Source organism: Vombatus ursinus, unplaced genomic scaffold, assembly GCF_900497805.2.
Source record: "Vombatus ursinus unplaced genomic scaffold, bare-nosed wombat genome assembly UNPS02000582.1, whole genome shotgun sequence".
In the NCBI taxonomy this organism is placed as follows: Eukaryota; Metazoa; Chordata; class Mammalia; order Diprotodontia; family Vombatidae; genus Vombatus; species Vombatus ursinus.
In genome coordinates, this window is record NW_020940360.1 from 20,750,835 (window position 1) to 20,767,822 (window position 16,988).

The 16,988-nt window shown below is 38.4% G+C and overlaps 1 pseudogene; it reads right to left on the reverse strand.

The window, feature by feature from the left end:
- Nucleotides 1–14,806, reverse strand: part of LOC114037490 — a 56,853-nt pseudogene extending 42,047 nt beyond the window's left edge.
- Between the last annotated feature and the right edge of the window lie 2,182 nt (nt 14,807–16,988).

Consider the following 16,988-nt stretch of genomic DNA (forward strand, 5'->3'; position numbering starts at 1 on the left):
CTATCTATCTATCTATCTATCTATCTATCTATCTATCTATCTATCTATATCTATATATACGTACAAATAATTTTTCCCCTCCAACTACCCTAATACTGACAAAGGTCTCATGAGTTACAAATATCATCTTTCCAAGCAAGAATGTAAACAGTTCAACCTTAATAAGTCTCTTATGATTTTCTCTTTCCTGTTTACCTTCTCATGTTCCACTAGAGTCTTGTATTTGAAAATCAAATTTTCTATTCAACTCTGGTCTTTTCATCAAGAATGCTTGAAAGTCCTCTATTTCACTGAATGACCATTCTTTTCCCCTGCAGGATTATACTCAGTTTTGCTGGGTAGGTGATTTTTGGTTGTAATCCTATCTCCTTTGCTCTCCAGAATATTATATTCCATGCCCTGCGGTCCCTTAATGTAGAAGCAGCTAAATTTTGTGTTATTCTGATTGTGTTTCCACAATACTTGAATTGTTTCTTTCTGGCTACTTGTAATATTTTCTCCTTGACCTGGGAACTCTGGAATTTGGCTACAATATTCCTAGGAGTTTTCCTTTGAGGATCTCTTTCAGGAGGAGATTGGTGGATTCTTTGAAATTCTATTTTGCCCTCTGGTTCTGAAATAACAGGGCAGTTTTCCTTGATCATTTCTTGAAAGATGATGTCTAAGCTCTTTTTTTGATCATGGCTTTCAGATAGTCCAATAATTTTTAAATTCTCTCTCCTGGATCTATTTTCCAGGTCAGTTGTTTTTCCAATGAGATATTTCACATTGTTTTCTAATTTTTCGCTCTTTTGGATTTGTTTTACAGTGTCTTGATTTCTCATAAAGTCACTACCTTCCAATTGCTCTATTCTAATTTTTAAGGAAGTATTTTTTTCAGTAATCTTTTGGACTTCCTTTTCCATTTGGCCAATTTTGCTTTTTAGGCATTCTTCTCCTCATTGTCTTTTTGGACCTCTTTTGCCATTTGGGTTAGGCTATTTTTTAAGGTGTTATTTTCTTCAGTATTTTTTTGGGTCTCCTTTAGTAAGCTGTTGACTTGTTTTTCATGATTTTCTTGCATCACTCTCAGTTTTTCCTCTACTTCTCTTACTTGCTTCTCAAAATCCCTTTTGAGCTCTTCCAAGGCCTAGAACTGATTCATATTTTTCTTGGAGGCTTTGGATGTAGGAGCTTTGGCTTTGTTGTCTTCTTCTGGTTGTATGTTTTGATCTTCTTTGTCACCAAAGTAAGATAATATAGTCTGACTCTTTTTGTGCTGCTTACTCATGATCCCGGCCAATTAGTTGAGTTTTAAACTCTTTGTTAAGGTAAAAGTCTGCTTCCAATGTGAAAAGTGTATTGTCCCAAGCTTCGGGGGTTTGTACAGCTGTTTTCAGAGGCACTTCTAGGGACCTGTAAATTTTCAGTTCTTCCAAGGTGGTATGATAAGGGGCAAGGTGTTTCCTCTCCACTACCACAACAAGCTCCACCATGTCAGCGCTCCTCCTAGCCCCAGGACCACCCCTCAGAACTGTGACCCAGATCCAAGCACGGGGAAAGCAAGAGATACCTGCCTCAGCACTGGCAAAGAGAACCCTGCAATCCCCCTCTGATCAGTCACTCAATTCCCCCTCAGTCCATGGGCCCAAAGCTCAGGAAAAAGCCGCAGGCCAGGCCGCGCTTGAGACTTGCGGCTGAGACCTAGCTCTTCTCTCACCACAGTCACAGACTTTTCCCACTGACTTTCTAAGTTGTCTTTGGCATTCAGGGGTTGAGAAGTCTGGAAACCACCACAGCTGCCTGTGATTCAGTCCTCTGAGGCCTGCTCCAGGGTTGCTGTGGCCTGTGCACCCACGCTGACCTGCGCTCCTCTCCCAGCCCGGAGCAATGTACCTTTCCAATCAACCATCCAGGCTGTCTTTGGCTGGAAATTTGTTTCACTCTGTCTTTTTGTGGGTTCTGCTGCTTTAGAATATGTTTAGAGCCATTTTTTTAGGTATTTGGAGGGCTTTGGGAGAGAGCTCAAGGCAGTCACACTGCTTTCCCTCTGCCATCTAGGCTCCACCTCCTTAGCAGAGCATTTTCTCTATATTGCTATCTTTTGGCTTATCTAACAGTTCAAAGCAATTGGCAAGAACTTCGTACCAGAGCTATCCTTCCTACTCTGGATTAGAACATCATCATGAATGTCTCTCCACACAGCTTCTACTCCTCAGAAGTCACAATCACTTTTCTGATGCAATCATCTAATGTCATAAGCCCACAGTCTCATGGGCTTTGAAGTCCTGAGAACTTCAGCCAAACTTGTCATTGAAGTCTTGAAGCCTGGACCCTCATAGGAAATGTAGCTCTTTCCCTCAATGGATACCTATTATACCTTTTGCCCAATTAAAATAAAAATAGAAGTCCCTGCAGACCACTCCTCTTATGCCCATAAGTCAACAGGTACAAGTGTAGATACATATCACAAATCACAGATAAATTTGTATGTGTCAAAGTCACAATCAATCATCTCTAGTTCATGAACTATGGTTCATACATAGTATATAATATCTAAATTAGAGGTGCATTTTGTAAACTAGACAAAAACAAAATATGATACACAAAATCACATAGCCAAGTAACCTTCAGTGGACAAAACAGTGAGATCATTTGTAAATTCATAGCACATAGCAGAGCTTTATTCATTGGACTAAATGGTCAAGTCAGATGTAAATAAATAGACCATGGAATCATCTATTGAGGTTTTATACAAAGTATACATTCAATACATACCCTTAGTAGGTACCATGGGGCTATATAGCTTACAAGTAGGTTGTGCTGCTATTGTCTGCCTTCTTAACACTGGCTTTCACCATTATCATGTCTGCTTGCAGCTCCCCTTCCTTCTAAGAATATCTGTGAAATCTCCCACATGAAATTACCCTTTAGTTTAGGGCCAAAGTGTTATGGGAATTGAAGGCCTGAACATTTCAACCCACCCTGAAAAATATCACTGAGATCTGAAGGAACACTGGTTGCTGAACTCTTGTTGAAGATCTTTCAAAAATTATCAAGATAGATTAAGAGAATACAATAGTATCAATTTACCTGTATTTCAGCAAAGTATGTTATAGTCTTTGAAGATGTCTCCGGTGGACAAGATGAAGAAATGGAAACTCAGAGATAATGAAATTAGGTAAATTTAGAACTAATTGAATGACCAGATCAAATGAATGGTGATTAATGTGTTGATATCATATGGATGGAGGTCTCTATGGGAGTCCAATGGGGTTCTGTTCTTATATTCAGTGTTTATATGGAAAATGTCAGTAAAGAAAGACATAGAATTCTTATCACATTTGCAAGGTGGCATAAGGTTTGGAGGAACAATTACTTACTTAGATTACAGCATCAGCATATAAAAAGATCTTGACAAGCCAAGTCAAATGAAATGAAATTTGGGAGGCGTAAATATAAAGAACTTCACATAACGAACACTAAGATGATAGTTTGGGTGCGTTCAATGTATAAAAATATGGTAGCTTCATCTTGATTCAAGTCAAGTGCATTTGAAAGCTTTTCCAACTGTGAAAGTTTCTCTAAGTAGTTCTCTCAATAGGTTCACCTCAGGAAATTAACACACTCCAGGACCAATTGAGCTTCTCATCAATTAAGCTAATTGACACAGCAGGTTTAACCTATTTCCCAATCATGACTATAAAGCATTTGTACAACAAACAAAGCCCCCTTAAATCTATTGAAAAACCTGTCTCTTGTGAATTGGTTGGAAGGGAAAATGATAAGGTAGAAACACTCTCAGAAAGAGGGGCCCCACTTCTCTTCCAGAACTCATTCACTGGGAAGTTTCCTGCATTAGTGGGGGGCCTAACAAATAAGAGCAAAGTAATGTTTTTAAATGTTCTGCATGTTTCAAAACACTAGGAGTTCTGTAATTGAAATGAGAAAATCAATTTTCTATTAGAATTCTTTACAACCTTTCAACATTTTACCACATTCTTTTTATTACGGTCAAAGAGTAATAGTCATAATCATCCTATTTTAAGTACTCTATACAGATTGGAATGTAATTACGTGGCATTCAAATAATCTTCCCTTAATTCTACTTCACTGTCTTGGCAAATTCAAAGACTCTATCAACACCACAGTGAAAGGAGAGCATGCCTGTATATCTTAAATAACAAAGAGAACATTTTACCAGCCCTTCTCAGATCCCTCAGTGTAACCCCGTCATTTATCCTGTCCTATTAAAAGTCTAAAGATCAGCTGTCTACATAGGAGTTGTGATTAAAAATTGAAACTTGACCAATGTCTGAAGAGAAGAAAATGGCAAATATCAAATTAATTCACTGCATTTTATATTTCTATTTATAGTTCTATTTACTAATTTACTCAGTATTTAGTGGAAGCCTGATATGTGCAGGGCAATGTGCTATAAAAGATATGGATAAAGTATGATGTTTGTACTCAAAGAATCTACTTCGAGGAATGGTGGTACTTGCAGGTATGGCAGATGGTTAGGCTTTTGGATGGCATGAGCTCAGGAGTTCTGAGCTATAGTTGGGCTAAAGCCAATTAGGTGTCTACACTAAGTCCAGCAACAATGTGGTGATTCTCTGGAAGTGGAGAGCCACCAGGATGCCTAAGAAAGGGTGAGCTGATCCAGGTAAGAAAAGTAGAAAAGGTAAAGATTTCCAGACTGGGGAAGATAGAGAGACCCAGTCTCAAAATAAAAAAAAAAAATCTGGTGGGAAGAAAAGATATATAAAAATAATTATAGGGGTATATAATAATTAAAAAGATATATCACAAATATCATAGAATTTTAGACTCATATTACTAGAAGAAATCTTCATATTAATCTAATAAAATTAGTATTTAAAACAAGTCCATAAGAAGGAGAGCTCACTTCTGGCTGAGGAAATCAAGGAAGGCTTGAGGGAGGAAGATTTGAGCCATATGATCTGGGCTTTAAAGGATGAACAGAACTTCAAAAGGTGAATATGGAGGTGGGGGCAGTGAATTCATCCTAGATTGAATGTCTGAGCAAAAGCAGTGATTGAGGTAAAATGCAAAGTGAATTAAGGGGAAAATAAGTTAGTTAGTTTTCTTAGAGTATAGCAGATATGTACAGAGGAATAATGAAAGAAGTTAGAAAGGTAGTGTGGAACCACATGGCCTTGAATGTCAGACTAAGTATTTTTGCTTATAGAATAAAGGCCAAGCAGAGCTATTGAATATTACTCAACTGCTCAAAAACAATCTTAGCTATGCTTTAGAAAGATCAGTCTGGTAATTTTGTTCAAGATGAATGAGAAGTAGAGATTAAAGAAAGGAATGAAATTTGGAATCTAATGAAATAATGAAAGAATACCATCTTCTGGAGTCAGAAGACCTGGATTCAAATCTAGTCTCTGACATTTACTACTTACGTACCTTGGACAAGTCACAACCTCCATGGGCCTAAGTTTCCCCATATGTAAAATAAGACTTGACTTAGATGGCCTCTGAGGTCTCTTCTAGCCTACAGTCATGTGATCCCAGTCTAAATAAAAAATAATAAAAATCTGAACCATGGTAGTGTCAGTGAGAAGGAAAGGAAAGCATTGCTTAGAGTGATAATGGATAGAAACTTTTTGGGATTTCACATCTGTGAAGAATAAGGGGGGAAGGAATATGTTAATGATGAGAGATTCTCCCAAGTCTTAATGACTGGGAGAAGGGTGTTAAAAATAACAGATATATGGAAACCAGGAAAAATTGATTTGAGGGAGAGGTTGATTTAGTGAAAAAGATGAAGAGTTAAGTTTGGTGTATCTTGCTCTATCCATTAGAGTTTCACATTTGCCAGGGTAAAAATCTCACTGACTTCTGATTTTGTTTACTCAGAGTATCTCTGATGCAACTAGCTCAGTGCACCTCTAGGCTTCAGGCCCCATTTACCAAAGATCAAGTGACCTCCCCTGTCCCTGCCTGCCTTGCCCATAGGCTTAAAACTGTTTATTGGAAATTAAGTTGGTTTCAGGTTCCCTGTGTCCTCATTCAGAACTCCAGCAGGCATAATGCTATATTTAATAGAGCTTGCACTGGCTTAAACCTCCCGTGATAATGCTCTCTCTGAAAGCCAGCAGGCATCTAGTCCTCCTCTAATGTTGTGTTGGACTGGTTGAAGGAGCTTACTAGTGTTTCACCCTAATTTTTTAGATCATTGTTCCATCTGTTGCCCTTTTAGCTCTTGACTGGATATTTGTTAGAGATGTAATCTCTCTTAGGAATTTTCACACCACCATCTTAAGTGAAAGTGCTTTGGTTGTTAGAATGTAAAAAGAAAAGAAATCCTACTATCCCAAGGCCTGTGCTAAATTATAGTATCTGGATCCAATCATTTTTACCACGGCAATAATTTGTCATACCAATTGCAAGAGGAGCACTACATTTATGGTGAGAGTTGCAGTATTCCTTCCATTTCTAAGAGTGACATTAATAATAATAAGCTATAGTGGTAGAAGAAGCAGTTGGAAATTATATGGCATTTTATGGTGTTTTGGGTTTTAAAGCACTTTATGTACATTACCTCATTTAAGGTTTCAAAGCACTTTACATGAACTTGATCCTCACAACATTCTACTGAGGTAAGGTATTATCATTCTCCTTTTACCAAGACCTGAGGCTTTTAATTGACCCAATTATTTTCAAACTACGCCCAATGCATCAGAGGCAGCTGAATTCAAACCCTTATCTTCCCTTATTCCAAGTCCAGCATTCTTTCCATGATAACACACTGACATTAAAACAACTACGTCCCAAGCTATGTCAAGAGCAAACTAAAAATGGTTGAGAAGTATCGAACTGCCTCTCATTTTCTCTTAAGCTTTGTAAGCTAGTTTTAGCATAATCTTTAGCACTCCCTTTAAAAGGCATTTTTAAAATATGTATTTATCTCATTTATTGTATAAAAGTCCTCATTTGCTTTTATAGTTCTCAAAAGATCTGAAAACTGATATAATGTCCCTCCAATAGTCCTTTGTTTATAAATTTATTTGGAAGAATCTGATTATAAGAAATATAGCTCTAGTAATCAGATTTTTTTAACCGAAAAAAGGAGGATGTAACTAAAAGCTACTATTGGCTAAATTGGAAAGATTTTGATTTAAAGAAATGGAAACTTATCATGCTTGAATTTAAAAGGACTTGGTCTATTGATTAGGTTATCTAGAAGCAGGATGTATGAATATTTATGTTATCAACCTTTTTATATTACAAAAATATATATTTTATGGCATTGTTTATATCAACTATGTTTTTACATTAAAGAAAAATGTCACCTAGCAAAAATTATGAGACAAAAGTAGTGATCTTATAAATATGGACAGTGTATCAAGGATGGGACTGCATTAAAAAAACTAATAAAGCATCAGAAAGAAATCTTTAAAAATCCATTCAAAGAGTTAGAGCCCAGTAATAAATTACTTTTATGTTCAGTAAGAGTTTCATTGAAGTGCTTCTCACACACAAGGCCTTTTTTAAAAGCAATTATCCCTATTCCCTCACATAACATAAAATTTCTAGTCATCAAAACAGAAAATAGAAAGCACAGATTTAGTGGGGCACAGTGGGAGCCCCAGATCTCCTCTCTTTCTCCACCACTGCTTCCAGAAAGAGGACCAGAACACATGGAGGTCTGTACAGAGGAAGAGATGGTCATGATCCACCTAACATACACCCATGATTCTGCAGAGCTAGTGTTCAAACAGAGATGGGAGTTGAAATCTTTTCAATTTGTCTGAGGTGATATGGAAAGGAAGAGAAGCAGGACCTCTGTTAAGGGATAAGAAGTCACTAAGGGAGAGCTAAAGTCCTTAGCAAGTCATTGACTTAACTGAAACCAATTAAAGTTATGTCCTCTCAGCTTTCATGACCAAAAGCTTATTTCTCCTTTTCTGAGATTGGCTATAAAGAATAAGGTTAGGAAGTAGAAAGCAGTTGATAGAAGGCAACACTAGATTGATTCTCTTACTGCTTAGCTTTCACATGGCCAGGAATGCTACTGATAACAGGGGAAAAGGGAGAGATTTATAAAGTCGTCACTCAGCACTTGAGAGGTAGAGTCAGACTGCAGAGGTGGAAAAAGTCAAATATTGTTCAAAGTTTGCATAATCTAGGAAAAAACTTAGCACAGTGCCAGGAACATGGTAGGAGCTTAATAATAAATGTTTATTTTGTTTCTTTTTTTTTTTTTTTTGGTTAGGCAATGGGGTTAAGTGACTTGCCCAGGGTCACACAGCTAGTAAGTGTTATGTGTCTGAGGCCAGATTTGAACTCAGGTCCTCCTGAATCCAGGGCCAGTGCTCTATCCACTGCACCATCTAGCTGCCCCAATAATAAATGTTTATTGACTGACTGACTATTTACCATTCTTCACCTATAGTCCACCTCCTCTTGCCGGAGAAGCAAGAGTCATCAGCTTCACCATTAGCTCTCTGAAGTCATGAGCAGTCACTGCATTGATAACAGTTCTAAAGTCTTTCCGGATTGTTTTCTTTTGCATTATCCTTGCCATTTTGTAACTCTTAAAACTTCTTTTTCATTTCTTATTCTCTTGTACACATCTATGATATTTGACACTGTCACCTACTCTGTCTTTCTTGATACTCCCTTTCAAACTTTGGCTTCCATAACATTCTACTTTCATTGTTACCCTCCAACATGAGGAGCTTATCCAAGGTGGGGAAATGGAAAAAATCCATACTTTAGTATTCAAAACATCCACAGTCCATTGCCACCTTCTGACTTTATTTCCATTTCAAAAAGTATTTTCAGTCAAATGAACTATTTATAGGCCCCTTCTCTTTTCCTCTGTTCATTTTGTAATGTAGTCCCTCAGCCACCAGGCCTATCTTCCCCTTTGATATATGTTTTCCTTCATTGAAGTCTCAATTTAGGTTCCACCTCCTCCATGATCACACCAGTTGCAAATAACTCCACTCAGTTTTTTTTTTATGGGACCATACATTAAAGGTATCTTTCCTTTGCACTTTTCTAATTTACAGTGGAGTTACTTCGGTGCATGGTTTATGTCCCTTAACATAACAATAAGCTTCTTGAAGGAAAGAATTATAATTTTTTCAACTCTGTATCCCAAGCACCTATCATTGTGCCCAGTGCCAAGTACATGCTTGATAAATGTAGAGTCCCTCAGGTACTTAATAATCTCATGCTCCAAGGTCCAACTCAATGCTTTTTTTTTTCCAGAATGAAGACTTTTTCATAATTCCTTTCTTCCATACCTAGTCTAACTCTGCTATTTACATCAGAATCCCATTCTCCAGAACTTGTCTCCTCTATCAAAACCTATGCCTCCGGTGTGGTATCCCTTCAGGGCACTAGTCTTTTCTATCTAAGATATAACAACAACAATAATAATAAAAACAACCAACATTTATAGAGCCCTTATTTTCTGTCAGGCACTGTACTAAGCACTTTAAAATTATTATTTCATTTGATCTTCATAATGACTCTGACAGGTAAATGCTATTATTATCCTCACTTTACAGATGTGGTAACTGAGGCAGGTATAGGTTAAGTGACTTGCCCAGGGTCACATAACTAGTGAGTATTGGAGGCAGGATTTGAAGTCAGGTCTTTATGACTCTAGACTCAGTGATCTTTCCACTGTGCCTTAAAATCTATCTTTTCAATCTATGGCTCTAGAAGTACAACTTTTTGCCACTATCTGCAGATTAATGACTATATTCAGGGCCCTGTTCTAATCTTGGAAGACTGAATTGTCTTTCTCTTGCAAATAGCAACATGCTATGATAATGAAAATGAAAAGTCTCAGATTAACGCTTCTCCAGGATACTCTATATCAGCTTATCTGTACTCCACTATTTGTCACAGGGTAATTACCATAATAATTTGAGAAGGCTCTCAAATCTCTGATTGATTTCTACTATCCTGGACTGACAAATCCAACAGAGCTTCTATTAATGAATTATACTGTCCAGAAACATAAACAGGGTTGATGAACTTAACTAGATTCTAAGACCTTTGGGTAGGAACTGTTGCTTGTTCTTCGTTTCAAAGAGGACCAATGACATTAGGAAGCAATGTCTTGGCTTTCAAGTGAATTGGATTTTTTTTGAGATTTTAAATAGTATTTCATTTTTCCCCAATTACATATCAAGAAAATGTTTAGGGGGCAGCTAGATGGCACAGTGGATAGAGCACCAGTCCTGGAGTCAGGAGGACCTGAGTCCAAATCTGGCCTCAGACCAAACACTTGACACTAACTAGCTGTGTGACCTTGGGTAAGTCACTTAACCCCAATTGCCTAAAAAGGGGGGGAAAAAGTTTAGCATTCATTTTTACAAGATTTTGAGTTCCAAATTTTTCTCCCTCCCTCTCCTCCCCTCTTCTGAAAATGATGGGCAGTTTGATATATTTTATACATGTGCTATCATGTAAAACATGTTTCCATATTCATCACAGTTGTGGAAGAAGAAACAGATCAAAAGGGGGAAAAAGCACAAGAAAGAAGTCAGTAAAAAACTCCACTTTGGTCAGCATTAAGTCTATCAGTTCCTTATCTGGATATGGATAGCCTTCTCCTTAGTGAGTCTTTGTACTTGTCTTGGCTCATGGTGTTGCTGAGAAGAGCTGAGTCATTCATGGTGGATCATCCCATGATATTGCTAATACTGTATACAGTGTTTTCCTGGTTCTGCTCACTTCACTCAGAATCAGACCATACAAATCTTTCCAGGGTTTTCTGAAATCTGCCTGTTCGTCATGTCTTATTGCACAATAGGATTCCGTTACATTTACATACCACAACTTGTTCAGCCATTCCCCAATTGATGGGCTTCCCCTCAATTTCCAATATTTTGCCACCACAAATAGGGATGCTATAAATATTTTTGCACATGTAGATACTTTCCCCATTTTTATTATCTCTTTGGGATACAGACCTAGTAGTGGTATTGCTGGATCAAAGGGTATGCACAGTTTGGTTGCCTTTTGGGCGTAGTTCCACATTGCTCTCCAGAATGGTTGGATCAGTTCACAACTCTACCAACAGTGCATTAGTGTCCCAATTTCCCCACATCCTCTCCTATATCTATCATTTTCCTATTTTGTCATATTAGCCAATCTGATTGGTTTGAAGTAGTATTTCAGAGTTATTTTAATTTGCATTTCTCTAATCAAAAGTAATTTAGAGCACTTCTTCATATGCCTATAGATAGTTTGATTTCTTCATCTGAAAACTGCCTGTTGATATCCTTTGACCATTTATCAATTGGGGAATGGCTTGTATTCCCATAAATTTGACTCAATTCTCTACATATTTGAGAAATGAGGCCTTTATCAGAGACACTTGCTGTAAAGATTGTTTCCCAGCTTTCTGCTTTTCTTCTAATCTTGGCTGCAAGGGTTTTGTTTGTACAAAAGCTTTTTAATTTAATATGATAAAAATTATCTATTCCACATTTTGTAATGCTCCCTATCTCTTGTTTGATCATTAATTCTTCCCATCCCCATAGATCTGACAGGTAGACTATTCCTTGCTCACTTAATTTGATTGCTTCATTGTCTATGGTACCTTTTAGCAAGACGCAACTTCCTTCCTTATCTCTTTTAGTTAGGTCTGTTTTTGCTTTTACTTTGCATAAGATCAGGATTGTTAACCCTGCTTTTTTTTTTTAACTTCAGCTAAAGCATAATTGATTCTGCTCCAGCCCCTTACCTTTACTCTATGTGTGTCGCTCTGCTTCAGGTATGTTTCTTGTAAGCAACAAATTGTAGGATTCTGGTTTTTGGTCCACTCAGACATCCACTTCCATTTTATGGGAGAGTTCATCCCATTCACATTCACAGTTATGATTACTACTTGTGTATTTCCCTCTATCCTTTTCTTCCTCCTACCCATACTCTCTCTCTCTCTCTCTCTCTCTCTCCCTCTCTCTCTCTCTCCCTCTCTCTCTCTCTCCCTCTCTTTCTCTCTCTCTCTTTCTTTCTCTCTCTCCTCACCCCTTCACACTTCACCAATGGTTTGCCTCTGTTCACTACCTACCCCAATCTGCCCTCCCTTCTGTCAGTCCCCACTTCTCCCCCATTTACTTAGTCTCCTCCTCTCCTACTTCCCTGACAGACAAGATAGATTTCTATATTCAACTGATTGCATATATTATTTCCTCTTTGAGCTAATACTGCTGAGAGTAAAGTTCAAGTGATGCCCATTGCCCATTTTCTCATCTTCCCCTTTGTTATAATAGGTCTTTCTCACCTCTTCATGTGAGATAATTTACCCCATTCTACCTTCCCCTCCCTTCTGCACCCATTGGACTCCTCTTTCTCTTCCCTTAATTTTTTCATGTTATTTCCTCAAATTCACCTTATACCTGTACCCTCTATCTATGTATATTCCTTCTCTCTGTACTGTTAGTGATACAATTTTTAAGAGTTACAAGTATGATCTCCCCATGTAGGGATGTAAACAGTTTAGCTGTGTTGAATCCTTTATGTTTTCTTTTCCCTTTTTTACCTGTTTATGCTTCTCCTGGGTCTTCATATTGGAGGTCAAATTTTTGATTTAATTCTGGTCTTCTTATGAATGCTTGAAATCCTTCTATTTCATTGAATGACCATTTTTCCCTTCATGTATCATCCTTAATTTTGTCAGGTAAGTGGTTCTTGGTTGTAGGCCTTGCTCCCTTGCCCTCCAGAATATCATGTTCCATGATCACAGGTCCTTTAATGTTTCAGCTGCTAAGACTTGTGTAATCCTGATTGTGATTCATTAATATTTGAATTATTTTTTTCTGGTCACTTGTAGTATTTTTTCCTTGACCTGATAGTTCTGAAATTTGGCTATAATGTTCCTTGGGATTTTTATTTTGGGATCACTTTCCTGAGATGATCAGTGGGTTCTTTCCATGCTTATTCTGCCCTCTGATTCCATGACATCAGGGCAGTTTTCTTTGATAGTTTCTTGAAAGATGTTGTCTAGGTCTTCCTTTTGGTTATGGCTTTCAGGTAGTCCAATAATTCTGATATCATCTCTCCTGGATCAATTTTACATGTCAGTTGTTTTTCCCATGAGGTATTTTATATTTTTTTCCAGTTTTTCATTCTTTTGAATTTATTTGATTGATTTGTGATGTCTCACAGAGTCATTAGCTTCCACTTTCCTAATTCTAACTTTTAAAGAGTAGTTTTTCTCAATTAACTTTTGTACTTTCTTTTCCATTTGGCCAATTGTACTCTTTAAGGAGTTATTTTCTCCAGTGGATTTTTCTGTCTCCTTTTCCATCTAGCCAACTCTACTTTTTAAGCAGTTTTCCAAGCTATTGATTCTTTTTTCATAATTATCTTGCATCACTCATTTCTTTTCCCATTTTTTTCTTCTTCCTCTCTTATATGATTTTTCAAGCTCCTTTTTGAGCTCTTCCATGAGTTCTTTCTGGGATTGATACCATTTCCAATTTTTCTTCGGGGTTTTGCCCATAGGTGTTTTTTCATAGTTGAGCTCTTCTGAGTTTATCTTGGTCTTCCCTGTCACCATAATAACTTTCTGTGGTCAGATTCTTTTTTGTTGTTGTTGTTTTCTGCTCATCTTTTTTTTTTTTTTTTTTGGAGAGGGGGAGCTTTTTCCTTTCCTTTAAATTTGAGTTCTGCACTCCTGGTGCCTGTCTTAGGGTTCTTGTGCTAGTGGCTGCAGGCTCTGGTCATTTACCTGGTGCTGCAATGATGTTGCCTGAGGTCCAGTGGTGGCCCTCGTGTCTGGTGTTGCACTGAGGGTGTGGAGTGGAGGTTGGCTGGCACTGCTGCAGGTTGTAGGGGTCTGGCAGCTTACCTGGTGCTGAGCCCAGGTTCTAGTAGTGGTGTCTGGCATGTGCTGAGGCTCAGTGGGGTTTTTCTGTATTTCTTGTAGCTACACAGAAGCATGCGGTGGTCTGGCCCCTGGAAGCTGCTTATTTGCCAGGGGCTACGCTGAATATGCAGAGTTGGTGCTGGTTGGCAACTACCTATTTCTTTAGGTTCCCAAAGGACACTGTACTGAGTTACTTAGATATCTGGCCACTGGAGGTTGTCTGTTGGCCCAGGGCTACACTGAAGCACTTGGTGGTCCTCGGTGCTGGAGTATGCTGGTTCCCCTGGCTATGCTAAGGCACATGGGGGTCCTGATGCTGGCATTTGCCTGCTATACCACACTGTGGCTCAGGTTCTCCCACTGGTTTACTGAGGTGGGGCTTGCTGCTGGCTTGCTTAGATGCTTCCTGTCAGGTACCGCACTCCTCTTTCACCCAAGTGATACAGACCTTTTTTGCTGATCCTCCAAGTTTCTCGGGCTAAAAGACTGTTTCACTCTGTCTTTTTTCTGGTTCTACTGTTCCAGGATTTGTCTGGGGACTCTACCTTATTGTTTGGAGGTGAATGTGAGAGAGTTACAGTGATTTACTGCTTACATTTTGGCTCCTGGAAGTCATATTGAGTGAATTAGATTTAAGTGAGGCAGAGTGGCACAAAGTCATCAGAAGCCCAGTGGCAAGATAAAAGTCAGAAGACTGAATATAGCCCTGGGCTATAGTGGACAACTTTGGCATCTTCAATGTCTGACCAGGCTCTAAGACCTCTGTAGTGCCTTCTTCAGTCACCTTCATGGCTAATGAAACAAATTATTTTCATCTACCCATTCTGTCTTGGGAAATCTTCACATGCTGAAAGAAGATATCCCCAGAACTCATTGTTAAGTTTGAGTTACCCTAGATCTGATTTAGCCCACCTGCTGAGATGTTTTTACTGGGGTATGGCTGCTGCGCATGCTACAGCTTCTTGGAGCCACGGGTGAGAGTTGAGTGACAGGTGGACACTAAAGGTGGATGAGCAGCCCTGACAAGCCCTGGCAAGGCTCAGCAGACCCTTACACCAGAGGTGCTAGTTTTCCCTGAACACCTCATAAACCACATAGACACTGTAGAGTACCAGAGTATCAGGAGCTACCTAGACATTTTCTGTGGGCCTCAGGTATTAGAGGTATGCTCAACTAGGACAATGTAAACAGGAGACTCTAGACTGAATCTGAAGCATAGCTGCATCCCTACAATTCTGGTGTCTGCCATTTGTTGGCTCAAGAGCATCACCAGCCTTGACCCTAGACCAACACAGATACTTGTATTCCCCAGCCTCATCTCACTTTACTATATAGATAATCCACTCCAGTGGTGCTCACCCTGGATTCACCAATAACCATGGTGAAAACACAAGGGTAGAAAGACCTAGGCCCCAGACTGACTTTCACTGTAATTGCATTGCTCATTACCAGGGGAAAAGCCAGTGAAATGGCCTTTTCCCATTACAGTCACCTCAGACATTCCCACCACATGCTTTGCTCACTATCATATATGGATCAATTAGACCCTACTATCTAGCTCCCATAAATACTGTAAGACAGGTAATTTTGATCTGGGGTCTATGAACTTTTTTTCATATTTTGATATCTTTATTTCAATGTAATTGATTTCCTTTGTTGTCTTACATACTTTATTTTATACACTTTAAAGCATCAGTCTGAGTCCATAGGCTTCAACAGATTGCCAAAGGAGTCCATGACATAGAAAAGGTTAAGGATCCCTATTCTAACATAAATTCTGATACAATGATCCAGGATTCAATTTACTCACTTCCCATAGACCAATCAACCCTCAAAATGTCCCAGAGGAATTTTCTGTACTCTATAAGGTATGGCCCAAGCTTTCCTCTTCTATTCCCCTTATGACCCTATTTTTCATACTATATTGATGCAAGTCCTCACAGACATTTAATACAAGAAGATGGGCAGGGAGAGATAAATCACAAACCACAATGAGTACAGTTCACTTGAATCTGTGGTCCTATATTTCTGCTGTATAGATATTCAATGTCAGTGGTGCTTACTCTAGCTTTAACAAGAAAGCAGGTCTTAAGATCACTACCATCAACATGAACTTTGACATTTCAATAAATAGTGTGCCTCCTCTCTATGGTAACAAGGGAGATGGAAAACAGCTAAGTAAACACTGGAGCAGCTGCCATACTTACATATTGGTTTCCTAGCTACACATCCTATATCATTACCACAGGAGTATAGGTACTCCCTCTTTTAACAACTGAACTTCTGGTAGGAGTTATGACTTCTATTACTAAGAGACTGAGCCACCCTCTCTCTAAAATCTTCACTAAAGTGTGAAAGGGTCATAATCTATATCAGTGGAAGGAGTACCCCTACCCATAGATTCAGATCGATCTTTTGAAGTGATATATATGTATAAATGAAAGTTCAGTTATACAAAAAAAAGTTTTTCCTACTATAGAAACCAATTGCTCTAGCCAAGAGAACACAATGGAAAATCTATTTGATACAAGATTCTATAATACTCTTGCATGGTTTCTCCCAACAGAGATGAAAAAAAAAAATCAGGTTTCTGCCCCTTCTCTGGAAGATAAGCCATTTCTTTATCAATGTAATTTACTTACAGTATATAAGTAGTAGGCCTCTCAAGTCTTTGCCTGCGATGATTTCACAGCACCAAGAACGTGTTTACTTTACTCAATTGTTAACTTTTAAAGGTCACACAGTTAATGTCTGTGTTTGTTTAAGTCATTCTGTACAATGCATTGGAGACTTTTCATGTGTAAACAGGGATTTAATAAACGCTTTTGGACAAGGACACATAATTAAACTGGAAACAGAAGCACAAGTCCCTCAATGCCTCTCACCAAAGCATGGCATTATAATCAGGATTGGGGCAATTTTCAAATCCTAGAAGCAGCAAGAATAAGCCTTAGGTTGCTATTTTTATTGTTGTTTGTTAATGTTTTATTGATTTTTTTTTAACATTGCTGTCACTTCCCAATAAAACTCTACCCAGTAGAACTCTCCCTGGTCATACAGAAGTACAGTTGGCTAAAGAAAGAAAAGAAGGAAGGAAGGAAGGAAGGAAGGAAGGAAGGAAGGAAGGAAGGAA